Source organism: Panthera onca, chromosome B1, assembly GCF_046562875.1.
Source record: "Panthera onca isolate mPanOnc1 chromosome B1, mPanOnc1 haplotype 2, whole genome shotgun sequence".
Lineage (NCBI taxonomy): Eukaryota > Metazoa > Chordata > Mammalia > Carnivora > Felidae > Panthera > Panthera onca.
The window spans coordinates 187,291,912-187,309,190 of record NC_138342.1 but is presented as its reverse complement, the minus strand read 5'-3'; the positions used below and the strand labels follow the sequence as shown (position 1 = coordinate 187,309,190).

General features: G+C 38.4%; 1 long non-coding RNA gene across 3 annotated transcripts in view; it reads right to left on the bottom strand.

Annotated features, from left to right (window-relative positions):
* The window catches only part of LOC132691565 (uncharacterized), a 78,727-nt gene that overhangs the window by 42,702 nt on the left and 18,746 nt on the right, over positions 1 to 17,279 (bottom strand). For all 3 annotated transcript variants that reach the window (XR_014137559.1, XR_014137560.1, XR_009615861.3), the window contains one exon: positions 2,041 to 2,141. This is a non-coding gene — a long non-coding RNA (uncharacterized LOC132691565). The remainder of the gene's footprint in view (positions 1 to 2,040; positions 2,142 to 17,279) is intronic.

Sequence of the window (17,279 nt, the reverse complement as noted above, 5' to 3'; positions counted from 1 at the left end):
CACTTTCCCAATGTTTTTGCTGCTGTCATTTTCTGGCTATAAAAATTTTTTTTCTGCTTTTTTTTTTTTTAACAGAGCCTTAAGCTCTTCGGAGTAAATGTACTATGTGAAGCTGTGAAATCAGTCAAAATGGCAACACAGCTTTATGGAGTATTTTTATTAGTTATATAGTTCATTTCCCCCAAGTTTCTATATGAGTTCTGAGGTTAGCCTGGAAAATTTTTCCTTTTTTTAAAAAAAAAAATATAACTTATAGGGGTGCCTGGCTGGCGGAGTCAGTAGAGCATGTGACTCTGAATCTCAAGGTCGTGAGTTCAAGCCCCACGACGTAGGGCATGAAGACAACTTAAAAAAAATAAAAATTAAAAACGTAAAAAATAAAAATTTAACTCATAAAAATAGTACATGTTCGTGGTAAAGTCAAACAAACAAAAATAAACCCAATAGTTCAGCAGAAGATGAAACATAAAACCTTCCCTCCAGCTTCATTCTGCAGAGCCGTGGTCCCTGACTGGGGACTGTTTTGCCTTCCAGGGGACATTGGGCACTTTCTAGAGACATTTCTGGTTGTCATAATGGAGAGGGGGTGCTCCTGCTACTGGCATGTAGCAGGGGGGTACAGAGTTGCTGCCAACCATCCTACAGTGCCCAGGACAGTCTCCACAGCAAAGATTATCCAGCCTGACCTGTCATCAGTGCCTCTACGGAGGTGCCCTGCCCTAGACTGACGACTATTAGCTGTGGTTTACACATTCTTCCAGAAAGTGTAAAATATATATGTATATTTTTTCATTTTTTTTTAAACAAACAGATTGAGTGTATCCCCAATAATCTGCAACTCGCTTTTTGCACTCGACAATGTCTCGGTTATTTTTCCATATTGAGACGTACAATTTACCTTATTATTTTAAACGGTCGAATGGTTTTCAATTGGCTCATTATCCCATAAAGTATTTAACCCGCTCTCAAAAGTAGATAATTTGGTTGTCTTTCATTTTTCCTCACTATAAACGAATCTGCCAGGAAGGGTTTGAAAGAGAAAGAGAATTGGACAAAGGGCTGGATTCTCCACGGTGCTTTTGCTTTACTTTTGCTCAAAGTCTGACTTAGCGGTGACATTCACAATGAGAGGGGTGAATCAGTCTCTGCTTTCCAAACCCCAGTTTTCTCTTGACTGTATCACACAGGAGTGTGGGAGGAGGAAATAAGAGCAATTTTTTTTTTTTTTTTAACCACACCATGGTGGAGTTTCTCCAATAGACGTTTTTAATGTCTCGCTTACAAGCCAGCAAATGAAGGCAGCTGTGGAAATGTTAGGCTTAGGGGGCTCGCCGTATCTGAATCACATCCAAAACTTTTTAAAGAACCCGGATTAGGTTTAAAATATGCTAGAGATTTAGGTTATCCCTTAGGTTACTAAAGCAGCAACCACTTCAAAGGCAGCCCCTCACTAAGTTTGTCTTCTTTCCCCCCTCCTTGAATGAGGTCAGTCCAGGAGTTCAGTCAGCTGACATCTTCTGCTGCTTTCTTGCGTCTACTCTCATTCTGGATTACAAAACTGGGGCTTATACATGTTACATCGTTGGTTATGAAAGGAACATCTGATTCCAAACCACACAGTGTTGCTATTGTTGGGATAGGGATGCTCACATTGATCATTTAAGGTAAATGTTATTTTCATGACCCCAAAGAGGAGGCTCCCACAAGGAAAATACTATGTAATGATTTCCACTTTGCAAGAACATAACTGACCCCAAGTGCAGTGTGTTTTAACTCTTTTTTTTTTTTTAATGATTTTACCCTTTATTTTTTTAAGTTTATTTATTTTGAGAGAGGAGAGAGAGTGTGGGGAAGGGGCAGAGAGAGAGAGAGAATCCCAAGCAGGCTCCGCACTAACAGCACCGAGCCCCGCTTGGGGCTCAACTACATGAACCTCACAAACCATGAGATCATGACCTGAGTGGCAATCAAGAGTCAGACGCTTAAGGAAGGAGCCCACCCAGGTGCCCCTGCTTTAACTCTTAAACCATGTGGACTTACCTCTTTCCTCCCACTTCAAGCAGCATGGAATGTGCTTTTCTGTCAAATTTGTTTGTGCTTCTCATGCCAAAACTGGTCAAAGTTCATAACTGAAGGAATTGCTTTAAAAGAAGAAATCATTGTTTTAAGAAACTCTTGCTTCCCACCTATAGGGGTTGCAACATTTCTCTGTTAAAATGCAAAAACAAAATGGGAAAACTGCTTTCCATTGTCCCCCCGCTTTAAATATATTTATATCAGTTGTTACGTCTTAACCTGTTACACTCTTTCTTTAGACTTGCTGCATTTTACCCAAGGCAACGGGCCGCCATCCCCATATAAACAGCTTCCTGTTTTTTCCACAGAGATAAAAATAAAAGAGTAAAAGTGACCAACTGTCTTGTAAGGCCTCAAATATAAACAGGATTATTTTTAAGGGCTCTCAGAAATGTCTGGAAGTCGCTGTAGGTTGTGAAGGGCTGGTACTGAACTCCTTGGCTCCCTGTTTATGATTTTGCTGTTCATTCCCTAAGGGCTCTCTCGTGGATGAAATGAAAGGCCACACATGAAGGGCACGCAGGGTCCAAAAGTCAGTTATTGCTTCCCCTGCCAATGATTCACTAAGTGAATAATTCACTCATTTCTTCCATCTGATAAAGTGAGTTGACATGAAGGAGTGGCAAAGTTGTCTTATCTTCTCGGGAGCAGGAAGCTGTCACGACTGGGCCGTAGCCAAGTCTACTTGCAATGGTTTCTCCTTAAATCCTTCGTGAGGGCGCACTTACCAGGGCTCCGTGGTTGGAAGACAAGCAGATGGGAAAGGCCTAACTGTGCAGGTAGCAGTGAACCGGCAAAAGGGACTTAACACAAGAAGACCGGTTAGGAGAGAACAGGAATGGGTCAAAAGTTTTCATTTGGACTATGAACTTTCCTTACCTTTGAACAACGACATGTTTTAGACGTCATGGCAGAAGTTTAAAAGGGTGTTTAATGATGTCTAAGAAAGAAGTATTCTTCTTTTTTTAAATTCCTTTCCCTGGAGATTAAAAGTCCAGGAAGATTCTCAAGGAGGGACCCACACAAAGCTCAGCCAACCGGTCCCTACTCCTGCTCTTCTTCTAGGCCGTTTTCCCACATCTTTCTCAGCTGACTTTCCTCACAGTAATTGGTGAATTGTCAGAACATTGTATAGCAACATTATCCAAAAATGATTTGTATTTGTTATATCTCACCATCCCTAGGTGGTATTAAATAGCTCAAGAGATAAGACATTCTCTTCCTAAACTTCTATACCATAGTTTAAAATGGTGCCTTGCACATGAGTTAGCCTCTTTCCAGTTAATGTCTTTAGGTTTTGGAGAGTGATAAGAATGAAGAACAAAAAGTGTAATTTCCATGTCCTGCTTTGTGCCATCACAGCATTATTAAAAAAAAAAAAAAAAAAAAAAGAATCTCTTCATTCTCAACTTCAGTGCTAAGTGAACTGAGTTCTTACCAAACCAAAACAGAAAATAACTTATTTGCACAGTTCAGGTTTTTAAGTTTGCATGCCTAGAGAGTTGCATAAAAATAGTACAGGGCTGAACCTTCCAGGGAAGTTATTTTTTTCTAACAGAACAATTACTGAAAATTGGGACTGAAATTATAGTTTGCACATTTGTAATGCACTGAAATTCCCTTCTACTTGACTCCGAAAAGCATTGTACTATATCCAATTGTGGGGATGGAATACAATTACCACAGGAGATTTCTGATATCATTCTTAAACCAAAATGCTGCCTGTTACACATGGAAACTCCATGAATGGGGAAAGGTAGCAAAGCAAGGTGACATTAGTTGAATTAATGCTTTGTGAATTATGTCCTTTCTTAATGTAAAGGAACAAATTTTCCACTTTTTGTACATGTTAAAAATATACGTATATGTCCTATTATGCATATGTACACATACGAATCCACATATTGTATTTTTGAGTTTACTCTCACATATTATAATTTGGTACTAAAAGCTGTGTCATAAGGACATATTCCTACAACTTTTTGACATAAAAAACTTTTGAATCAAAAGGGACTTAAAAAGAAATCATTTTTCCCCCCAGAGATAGACCAAATTTTCCATGATCATACACCAGTTATTTATAAATAGTAAATAGCAATGCCCTGGGAAGGGGATCTCAGGGAAGTCAAATTAGTTTTTTAAAAATGACTCCTGATTTATTGTATATTTCATGAAACTATTAGCAACTTGCTTTTCCTTAATAGGCAAATGTCCCTGCTCCCAGATTTTCCCGTAGCCCTATCTCTTTGGTTCTGATAGCTCACTTATTGTCTCATTTGTCAAAATGGGCTGTTAGTATATGTGACCTCTCTGAATGTTATCCATTTCTTACGTTTGGGTCATTTCTTGTAAGCTTTTATAAAAGCCCATGTGTATGTGTATTACTCACTTCATTTACTGATGTGGTTCAATATACACTTGTGTGGCATTTCTGCCCAAAGTACCTATCTTGAATCTAATCATGAAGAAACATTGGACAAACCCAATCTGAAGGACACTGTACAACATGGATGACCTACAGGCTTTGAAAACAATGGCAAAACACACAGCAAGGCCAAGTGACTAAAGAGACAGGAGCATTAGATGTCATGGGTGATCCTGGCTCACATCCTAGACTTGGAGGGGCAAAAAAGCTATAATGGGTATTACTGAGACAATCGGCAACATTTGGAGATGGACTATAGACAATTACATTAATGTTAAATTTTGCTTTTTAAAAAAAAAAAAAAAAGTGGTTATTTTCGAGAGAGAGAGCCTGAGGTGGGGGAGGCACAGAGAAAGAAAGAGACAGAGGATCTGAAGTGGGCTCCGAGCTGACAGCAGCAAGCCTGATGCAGGGCTCAAACTCACAAACTGTGAGATCATGACCTGAGCTGAAGTTGGATGCTCAACTGACTGAGTCACCCAGGCACCCCTAAATTTTCTGTTTTTCATAATTGCACTATGGTTAAAGAAGGGAGCACCTCTGTTGTTAGAAATTATATGCTGAAGTGTTTAAGTGTAAAGGGGCATGATGCCTATAACGTGCTCTCATATGATTTGTAAAAAATTATATATATATATATATGTTTTATATAATGAGGGACAAAGAGAAATTCAGCAGAGGGGGTAAATGTAACAAACAGTAAGCCTGTGTAAAGTGTATTCTGAACTTCATGATATTTTTGCAACTTTTGTAAGTTTGGAATTACATGAAAATAAAAACTTAGTGAAATGAGTAATAAATATTTAATTTAGTGTATTATATTATTCACCTTTCTTAGGACATAACTTAGGGCTTACTATTGTGGGGAATAATAGTCCTTATGTTCATATATATATTTTTTCTAAATCTGTTCTTGGGGTCCACATCACGCACCACAAGAGCACCAGCTTTTACAAAACCTTCTGCTAAAATTAATGAGGAATCTGGTGCAGTGTTAATTTTGAATAAAAAAGATGTGGGTTGAATGACAGCACCAGCTGATGGGAGGCATTAATACTGTTTGATTCCATGCTGGCAGAACACATCCAGCTGTGGGGGCCTGGGAGGCCTGGAGGAGAAAAATGTGAAAAGAAGAAGTTTTGTAAAATGCATGTAGTCTGGAAAATAAGGAATGCTAATTATTTTTCAAGAATTTTGGAAGGAAAATTAAAGCCTAGTAGAAGCATGGAAATCAGAGCAGAAAGAGAAATATGAAAAATGTTAAAACTCGTTTCTTTTAGCTGTGGTCTTTTGTGCTATTATTTAGCCTTTTCTGTCTTTTACTTTCAATTAAATGCAGCTCTCTCTAGGTTTCGTTTTTATGATCAGAGAACAAAGTCCAGCCTTTCTGACACATTAGGGTGTAATAACTGGGAACATATATACTAGATGATATGTAATGTATATATCATTCAAAAAACATTTGTTGAACATACTGAACTATATACTAGCCATTGAACTAGATCCTAACAGACTCTAAAGATACAAAGACTAATAATAACCTAAAGTCTGTATTTTGTAGGAACAAACAGTGTGAAGTTCAGAGTGGAGGGGACAGTTACACGGATTATGAGAAGATTAAAATTCTGTGTAGTAGACTAAACGTTGTGATGGGCGTGCAGTGTTCCGCGAACTGACGTTAGGGGCATTTGGGAAGGAGTGGTTATCAGGGAAAATTCCAAGAAGAGTCTTAGGTCCAGGGAATAGTAAAGATAAGTCCAAGAAGTGAGCGCGAGGATGGTAAGCATTTCTCCACTTTCCACTTTTCTGACCCCTTGGAAGGTATTATCAAGTGATTTTAGATTGCTGTGTCTGTAATTTGAGTTCAAGCCTTTAGCAGTCAAATTGTAGACGTTCCGCATCTTCGTGTCCTTTCTGAGGCCTTGGCAGACTTACTCTAGGGTTTTTCTGGGTCTGCGACTTGGCATTGGTGTGACCTCTGAAGCCACTAGACTGAAGCTTTTCTGTCTCGTGGCATCCACATCTGCTGCCCTGCTGGGGTTCCTGGGACAAGTTTGGGGACCAGTCCAGCCACTGATTAAGGAGTCACCCCTTTTAAATTACAGGTAGCTTTTAATGAGCATGGCCTTCATTGTCCTGGGGCTATCTGAAGCATCCATGTCTAAGATGCCATAGTGCACTCTGCCCACAGGACTCACCATTTAGAAGGCGCTCTGTCATTATCTCTTTAATATCACCCCTTCAGCTTTTTTTTTTGTTAAACTCTGTTTGAAAATATGGTAGATCTTGCTTGCTTTATTCTTAAAGTCTCTTAAACTCTTTTTGATATTTTTCTTTTTCACTCCATTAGCTGAATTTAGGATAGTTTCTTTGGAGATTTCTTCCAGTTTACCAATTTTCTCTTCAGTTGTATCTATTCCCTTTACTCTGTCCATGGAGTTTTTAATTTTTAAGACTTCTATTTGATTCTTTTAAAAATTCTTTTTTCCCTCTATAGTCTCATGTTCCTGGCTATTTTCAAATTCTTATTTTATTACTTTATGATTACAAGCATAGTTACACTATATTCTGTACCTAAAAATTCTAATATTTGAAGTTATTGTGGTTATTTTCTGCTGTCTTTTGTTTTGGTTGACTTTATCTTGTATCGTTTCCTTGGATGTTTGTGACTCTTGTTACAGGAACTTACATTCTTTTTAATCATGGAATTTCATTAAATTCTAGATTAAAATAATGTTCCTTCAAAGAGAGTTTGTATTTGCTTTTTTTCCAGCCATCCTGGACACACATACTCTTTAACTGACCCACTTTAAATAAAATTTCTCTCCTAAAAGATCTGAATCACATAGGTAGGTGAATTTGAACTTAAATGACATAAATTCTCAATATATCTTCCTCTTTAACTTCTCCTTCTTCTTTTGCGTTGCTCCAGGGTTGAGTTAGGAAAATTTTTGTGCCGTCCACTTCTATGAAGGGGGTTTATTTTTCATTTGTCCTAAGGCAGAGCATGTGTAGCTCTTTAATGTCTCAGCACGACGTGGACATAGCTTCCCATTTACTTTCCCATCGTGGCACGTATTTATCTCCTGTCCTCTACACTCCGTGCAGCTGTCATGGTGGAAAGTCAAGGTTTTCAGTGCTTAGCTCAACCCCTCAGAGGGAAAGCTGGCTTTGGCTCTTGCTTAATTCCTGCGTTTCTTCTTTCATTTTAATTTTGGCCTCTGTGGATTCTGTTCATTTGTGCCAGCTTAGCAATGCAATTAAAGATGTATTTTTTTTCTTAATTCAACATTTTAGTCATTTTCATTGGCAAGGTCTTTCAAAATATCTGATCTATAAGAGCGCCAGAAACAGAAGTTGGCTCTAAGCTTTCTAGCAGGCACTGAGAAGAGGGAAATCTAATCAATTACATGGTCACAAGGGCCAGGAGAAAAATGATTCTCAGTTGCTTTGGAGAGATACAACAATTTTTGGCACTGAGGCCAGACTGGGATTTTTCTCCGCAGCCATTCTAACAGGCACCCTCGTCTTTCTTGTTGCTTGGATGATCCAGGAAGCTGTTCCATCAGTCTTTAGAACTGATGTCCTTTAGAGTGCCAAAGCTAGGTGGTATGTGGCAGTGAAGAAGATCCTGGAAGATAAATTGCACTTTCCACTTAGTGTTATACTCGGTAAAATGGGTCCCAAAGTGATGCGGCTTTCCCAAGAGGCTTCTGAATCATCCTGCCTATTCTTACAGTTTCTTAGACATGCTTAAGACAGACTGGAATCTCTTACAGCCCAGGCACAGAAGGTAATTTTTTACTTAAGCAGCACAGAGTTGGCCTCTAAATGACATGGGTGGAATGGGTCTACATCCATGTAGTAAAACTGAGTCATAGCACCTTTTACAGCCTTCTTTATGGTATAGTTCAACCACCTAAAGACATGTCTCTAGATAAGCTGAAATCAAAGATCAAAATGTTTTGCAATTAATGCTTTCTGTAATTGTGGGGCGCCTGGGTGGCTCAGTCGGTTAAGCATCCGACTCTGGGTTTTGGCTCGGGTCATGATCTCACGTTCTTGAGTTTCAGCCCCACGTTGGGCTCTGTGCTGACAGCGCAGAGCCTGGAGCCTATTCGAATTCTGTGTCTCCCTCTCTCTCTCTCTCTGCCCCTCACATGCTCACACTCTGTTTGTCTCTCTCTCTCAAAAATAAACATTAAAAAAAAAAAAAAGAGAATACTTTCTGTAATTGTTAGCTATTATATGTTTTATATCCTGTTCTAGTTATATTTGAGTGCAGTTTGCTGGTAATTAAAAGTGTATAAGGTGAAAGAATACTTACTTGATGTGATGGGACTGCTAAGATTAAAGAAGTGAACAATTACTAATTACATCAAAATTGGAACAGTTGTGAATGATATTTGGCTAAACTTGCTTTCTAGACTAGTGAATAGATTATATGGCAAATGGAATTCTAGATTTATATTTCAACTTAAATGAAAATATGTGGAAATATTAAAAAAAAAAAAACTATTGGCAAGGCAAGCCAGGTGAATCTTATTCTGAGAACAGCACTAAAAACACAGTTATTTAAAGCTTTTCTACCTGGGAGAATTCAGAAGGAAAAAAGTTTATGTTATAAAGTTAAGAAAAGTTCAGTGAATTGGTGATAGCAATTATCAAGAAGGGATTTTTGGGGTGGGAATAAACTTCAGTCAAGGGAGAAATGACTGCTTTGCAATTTCAGCTGGATTTTAGGAAAGAAACAAAGGGTTGAAAGCAATTGTGTGAGTTCCCTTATCCTGTACAGTGAAAACAGAACTAACACTCTTGTCATATCTCAGAAATAATAAAAATATTGTAAGGTTTCCATGAAGTGAGTTTGAAAATCTGTGAAATAAACCATTCCTTATTGGATCGGACCCCTGCTGAAGAAAAGCCTTTCATAACAGATGGTGATTCTGGCCACGTTGTGAGTTTAACAAAAGCTCTTACCTATTTCTGAAACTGCTGGCTTCAGTGAACTTACTAAATTATACTCTTCGTCTTAATTTTTAACGCAGCTATTGTTTTCTCTCTCTTATAGCATGGGTGATAAAAGGAACTTACAATTTATAGTCAAGTCTTCTGTTTTTCAGGGTTTCTGTGGTGGTTCTTTTGGTTTCTAACCATTTTTCCCTATCTTAGACAAGTTCTCCACAATGGCATAGAGGTGACCCAGCAGGTACAATATATAGATTCCCACCTTTGCTTCATAAGCAGGAAATTACTGTTCTTAGCTTCAGGGAATCCCCCACCCCCACCCCAGCCCCAAGAATAAGAAATTGTGTTTTGCCAGCTTGAAGAGCTCTATTCCTAAGCACCAGACTTCACTGTGAATGTTCAAGCCCGTGAGTAAATTCTACGTCTACAATTTTGTCAAAATTTAGAGAAAGAGCTTGAAGAATAACCATTTCCTTTCTCATCTCCACTCGACTGGAGCTGAATCAGTTCCAATAATGTTACCACATTGGTTTCCCACTGACCATTTTCACACGAATTTGGAAAGCACATAAAGAAATAATTGTTTTCAAGGGTGTGTCCTTGTGAAAAATGCACGAGCTGTACACTTACTATTTGTATGCTTATGGTCATATATTACACAATTAAAATGTTTAATACAAAAAAAAAAAGAAATAATTGTTTAATCCAAAGATGCTTGAAACTATGATAGGACAATAATCACCCACTTTAAGGGTAGGAATGGCTTTTAGTTTTGAACTTAAGCTGTTATGTTGTTTTAAGGGGGGGGAAGCAGGGGCGACCATACTGATACTCAAAAGCATGTCTGTAAATTTGGAAATCAAATGGAAATACTCTTTTAAGTTTATGAAGTAAAACAATGCGGAATTCCTCATTCACTTATTCATGCGAATGATGAGATTTCTTTGGGTGGTGGTTTTCTTTCCCCACAGTATAAAATCTAATTTAAGTGAATTTCCTCCTCAAGATTTGGGTATAAAACATCAAGACTTACCTGATTTATCTTCTTTTTTTTAATGTTTATTCATTTTTGAGAGAGCAAGCGAGTGAGCACAAGTGGGGGAGGGGCAGAGAGAGAGGGAGACACAGAATCCAAAGCAGGCTCCAGGCTCTGAGCTGTCAGCACCGAGTCTGATGTGAGGCCTGAACTCATGAGCTGTGAGATCATGACCTGGGCCAAAGTTGGAGACTTAACCAGCTGAGCCACCCAGGTGCCCTGTTTTATTTTCTATTTAAGTATTATATTTTCCAAACTCATGACTTCATATTAGTCACATTTTAGGATTTTCAGAAAATTTCAAAAGGTCCTCACCCACATAAGGAAATATGATTTACAAATGACCACTCATGCATTGGTTCAGGTATAAATGATCTTTCAGTGCTGATTGGTTTAAAAGTCTTCTTCACAAATGAAAACGCATAAAGAACCTATAGGATCAATGCTCTTTACTGGGATAATCTTTCCCACATTGTAGAAATCCGTTCTCTAGGGTCTGTAGGTTGATCAGGAGGGTAGAAGGTGTGCAGTGATTGGTGGAAGCTGTAGTTTTTGTCTGCTTAGCATCATTCCCCATCCCCTTCCTTCTACACCTTCCCCATTCTTAGTGCTCCAGGTGGTGATGTCAATCAGAATGGCCAATCCCCATTTAGTGGGCAAGTGGGTAACCAAGGCTAGCTATTAGAGTGCCAAGGATTAATTCAAGAATGTGCATGTGACTCAAGAAAGATAAATTAGTGTCTTTTCTGAGATTGATATAGGGTTTTAATGGGTGGGGAACATATAATTCCACCGTGACTGGTAAGCAGGGCCAATGTGCATCTGGGGCTGAAGAACGCCATCATGTCTGACACACACAGGAAAAGCCTGCTTGCGATACAAGTGGAGATAAGCATACTGAAAGGTGAAGAAGGAGAGAGGCAGGACTCTAAGCACACTGTTTACCTGTGGATCCACCCATAATTAAAGACACATTGACTTCTGACTTCCCGATCACAGAGACATTACATTCTCCCATTTTGGAAGCCAGTTTGAGTTGGGTTTCTAACATGTCTGACCAAAAAGGGTCTTAGCTAATGTAGTCCCTATTGCAGAACTTCTGTTAAGATTTGACTGCAATTCTGCTAACATCTTTCTGTCACTCTCTCTCCTTTTGTCCTATGGTCTGACCAACAGCCACATGAGATACTTTGAATTTTTTGTGCTAATCTGAACAAATTCACCACAACACACAGAATGATTTCACAGTGCAATTCAAACATAAATTCCCCATTGAGAAAACACGGAGATGTTTGTAGTTACTTACCATGGCCTTGTGCAATAACTTTGGGTGTAGTGCTTTTATTTACAGTTACTGTTGTGTAGAGCTGCAAGCACCCTAGGAGTTAACCTATGCAAAGAGGAGCATATATTCTTTCAAGGCACTTGTAGCTGTCATTTTATTTTTTGAGCGTTATGAATGGAGGTATTGTTGCAAACAGCTGTACTGTGAAGGCATTTAAGCCAGTTATTACTGCCTGTGGTGTCTGCACTCAAAATGTTGCAAACACTGAAATTATGATTTACAGAGGTGAAAAATGTAACTTTTATAAGATCTGGCATGCCTGGCTCTGTCTCTTTCTATTATTGGACAGATTCTTTTGCAGTGATGATTCTTAAGCTCAGTGTTTGTAATCCTAATTAATTCAAAAGGGATGGCCAGAATATATCACAGAACATGTAATAACATGTTAATTTGGAAAGCAATATGGTAACACTGATGTTATTTTTAATGTATTTAATTATTTCTCAGTATGTTATATTACATGGAACATAATCTGAAGACTTAGAATATAGTAAAATAATTTTTAAATGTTACGTATCTTAGATGATGATGAATTTGGCTGAATTGAACTGAAGTGACAAATATATTTAGGAATTGGAAAAAACTAACTTGATGTTTCCTGGAGGAAGTCTTTGATATATTGTCTGACAATTCACTTCCTTCCAGTAAAAATGACCATCCTTAATAACTTTAGATCTGCTGTCACACCCACTTCAGTTGACTAATTTCTGCTAAAGTTCCTTCTTTTCTTATTTGGCCCAAATCATGATGTAACCCTTCACCTAGATCAAACTGTCCCTTTGGTTGAGATCAATATGGGAATTCAGTATTTGGGTTCCCTCAGTGTTTCATGGCTTAGCACAGCAAATCCCACACCAGTTTACATCTTTTGGTTCTTGGACCAGTTAAGAGTTCTCTCCAGAATATCTGCCAAAGAGTAGCCAATAGAAAATTTCTCAGTTAGTTTACAAGTTAACAGAAGATAAGATCTCTCTTCAATTTGTATGCAGGGCATCGTCCAGATACTATTGTGCTAATCTAATTCTTTAACTTAAAAGATTTTAAAGGTCACTGATTTTTTTTTTTTTTTTTTTTTTTTTTGAAGGGAAGGCATCTTCTAGTTCATCTAGGAAAATATTCTCTCTTCACAAATGTCTTGGTTAGGATGCTTTGGGTTGCATGTAACACAAAACTGATTCAAACTACCGTTAGTAAAAATGGGAATTCTGGGGCTCATAGCACTGGATGTTCTAGGTGACAGAAGAGGCTTTACCCAGAGCTCAGGCTCTGACCAGGCCCCGGTGTCTCCCCAGTTTGTCCTACAGTACAGACCACAAAACGGGGATAACAGCTCCTTAGCCACATGCTTCCTCACACTTCCACTAGGAAAGAGTCTGCCTTCCTGGTAATTCAAACCAAATCCCCCAAGTGAGTTTTCCTGGCCCTGATTGGCTTGATTTGGGTCATGTGCCACTCTTTCTTTTGAATTAACCTCTGTGATTGATGGGATTGGATTTGCCGAGTGGGCTAAGGGAAACAACTTCCAGTCCTGGAGGTGAAGCCAGGATCAACGCCATACTAACCACATTTTAGGGACCTTCAGGTTGTTGTCTTGGGTCATGGATGCTAGAGAGGTAATAACAAACCGCAAGAGCGTAAGTATGAAAGAATCCAAGGGTGTTGGCTTCGTCACATACTAAGCAGCATGGCTGCATCTAGAACCCGATTCAATATCATTTGTCAATAAAGGTACATCAACTGCATATAGTCATACACTAAGCACTCTGTCTTGGTAGATTTGTGGAAACATTGAAGTTGCCTAGCACAGTCTTTATCAATGCGTGTTCTGAGATTCATTTTATAAAAGACATGGGGTGCCTGGGAAGAATGCAGATTCCGGGGCCCCAGCCCTGATTTGCTGAATCAGAATTTGGGTGGGACTCAGGGATTTGTATCTTAAATATGTTTCCTTAGCAAATCTCTTGCATACTAACACATGCACCGCCTACGTTGGTGGGTAACCCACAAACTGTTAGCGATTAACAAACACTCTACCGCATCTTGGACTGTATTTGGAAATGTCTTCTCTAACATTTCTTTATGTCGATATTCTGGTTAAGATTCTAACTGTTTCTCACCAATAATCCAGTCACCTCCTAACCCTGTTAGGAGGATTGTAAGGACGTGCTAAATTTATCAGGTGAGGAGGAAACTCTGCGGAAGACTGACAGGCACAGCGGAAAACCATCTCTGTGCTACACTCTCAGGGAGTGTCCGCAAGTGTAAAAATCGTGGCATTAGGACCAGCAGGAAAAATATAAATATATTTGCTATGACAAATACATCAAAGAAAGCATGCGATTACCTAATTATATATATTATTTACTTTTCAGAACTCTTCTCAGTTGTCTTCAGGATATGATTGATACCTTAACAATTTGCTCAATGTGTGCTACTTAGATAGTAAAAGTAGGGTGTTGACAGTAACTATTAAAAATCATATGAATGCTGACTGTGACTTAAAATAAAAAATACAACACTCACTGTGCTATGTCACATCCCTGTTTTTGTCTGACGGCACAGATCCCAGGACAAATTTTCCACCAGTTTTCCTGGAAATGACCTAGATAGAACCTGCCATCTCCCAGGTAGCTTCCATGGAAAGCCCAAGATGACTTTTGCCATCTAATAAGCAGTGTTTCTTGGATATCTATTGGGGCCTGATTCTTAATATTGCTTTTAGAGAGTAAAGGGTGCTTGTAGCGCAACAGGAAAATTAAGATTATCATCAGAGTAAATCTGATTATTTTCCCTGCATTTCTTACAATGCTATAGATTGTGAGATGTGATATTGAACTATTGTCTGTTTAGGAAGAAGTTGGCATAATTTTTACGCGCTGCATGAGGAGAAAATAACGTAAACAGAGTGGAGAAATAAAATTCCATAAACAACAGTGATTTGAAATAAAATATCAGGGGTGCCTGGCTGGCTCAGTTGGTAGAGTGTGAGACTCTTGATCTTGGGGTTGTAAATTCAAGCCCCATGTTGAGTGTGGAGATTCCTTAAAAATAAAATCTTAAAGAAAAGAAATAAAATATCAGTGGAATATACTCTCTCAAAAGAACAATAATTACTGAGTATTTACAAATACCGAGTCCTTAGTCTTACTGAGTATACCAAACTGTATTCTAAGCAATTTACATTGCAGTAACTTACTTAATCATTAGGACAACCCTATGAGGTAGTTTTTGCTATATACCCATTTTACAGTTTTTTCTATATACCCATTTTTGCTATATACCCATTTTACTGGGGCAGAGGGAAGTTAATAAATTTGCCTAAGTTCATACACCTAGTAAAGTTAAGAAATTGGAACTTAAATCCAGGCACTGTGGGTCCAGATTCGTGCTCTTAACCACCAACCCATAGAATGGTTACATGTAATTTTAATGTGTCATAATAAATCAAGAATTATATTAAAATTTCCTGATAGCTTTTAACAATGAGTTCAGGGGAGCAAAGGGGATAGAAAAACATAGCAACTAAGAGTAGTATATAGCAGTATGAAGATTTTATGGCTATGATTTCAGGCCATGTTCAATCGCTGACAAATACAAGATTTAGTTTAAGAAAGGCCTCTGGCGTGTGCAACAAGAACTAGATGTAAAAATATGGACCACCGTCCTCTATGATGACAATGTCATTAATCTACCATTAGCTGGCTAGTCCCTCTGAGCTGGTTTCAGAGACGTGCCTGCAGATTTGTTTAAACCGTGCAGAGTTTTTCATCTGATTAAGTGTGGTCAGTGTAGCCCATGTGTGTTGCAAATTCGTGTATGGTTAGGAAACTACACATGATCACCCTAGAATTTCCTCAGTACCTAAAACCTCTGCCTTGTTTTTCTAGCAATTTTCCTAACCAAAAGGCAGATGCTGTGTGATGACAGCAATGCTGTATAGCTATGAATGTTTAAAGTTTGTGTTACTTCTCAAGTAAACTTTTAATACTAGTGATGAAAATAATATAATAAACTTGAAATCTCACCCATCATGGCAAACAATTATTTGCACTTTTTATGTATCCCCCTTCAGCCTTTGTCTTTCTACGAACAGAATTGTATGTTTATAATCTTGCTGAATATATAATTTTAGATCCTGGTTTTTGGTTTTGTTTTTGTTTTTGTTTTACCCAACATTTCCCAGGCTCCTACAATTTTTTTTAATGTTTATTTATTTTTGAGAGAGAGAGAGAAAGACAGAGTGTGATTGGGGGAGGGGCAAAGAGACAGGGAGACACAGCATCTGAAGCAGGCTCTAGGCTCTGAGCTGTCCACACAGAGCCCGATGCGGGGCTCGAACTTGCAAACTGTGAGATCATGACCTGAGCCGAAGTCTGACGCTTAACCAACTGAGCCACCCAGGCGCCCCCCCAGGCGCCCCCCAGGCTCCTACAATTTTTATAGTTGTTATCACAATGGCTACACAATCAACCATTGAGTTGATTATCCTATTTTATAAAACTATGTTCCAATTGTTGACACCGTTGTTTACATTTTTCCACTCATTTACCATCAATAACACTGTGAAGCTGGGTTTAGGCCACAGGCCAAATCCTGTCCACTACATATTTTTGTAAATAAAGTTTCACTGGAACACAGCCACACGTACTCATTTGCATACCATCAATGCTGCTTTCTTACCACGATGGCCCACAAATCCTAAAATACTTATTATCTGGCCCTGGACAGAAAAACACTGCCAACTCCAAATGATTATCGTAGTACCCACATTTCTTCTGCATTTTGGTTAATTTCATAAAGGTAAGTTGCTGGGACTGGATTTACTTGGCCCCAGTGTAGGAATGTCATATGGTCTCAAAAAGATGTTTGCTCCTCTTTAGTATGAAAAAAGCTGTTTCCCTGTATATTTATTAGGTGTTTTTTCTTTGATGAAATGTCTGATCATATTTCTTATATGCTAATCTATTAGAGTCCTATTGCTGTACCCACATGTTAATTTGTATGAGCCTGTGGATGATTTTCTGACTTACATTAAAAGAGCCAGCAATAAGATGTGTTGGTTGATAACCAACTGTACATAGATACATATAATTCATGCAGGCATTCATTAAAGCAGATAGAGAAGTCAGCTCATAATAATTATGAATACCACCTTTTAAAGCTAGAATATCTGTGTTACTGATGTAAATAATACCAGTAGTTCTTTTATGACTCTCTAAATCTGTAAGCTGAACTCCTGTAAGGAAAATATGTCTTCTTTACGTAATGAAAATATTTGCTTATGTAGTATTAAATTTCTCATTTGTGTAGGACTCATTAAAGTAGACACCCGACTCAGTTCTGGTCCTAAATAAAAGAACCTGTTACAATAATCTTTTTCCTCAAGATGCAAAATGTTGACAAGCTTGAGTCTCTCCCACTCTGGCTGC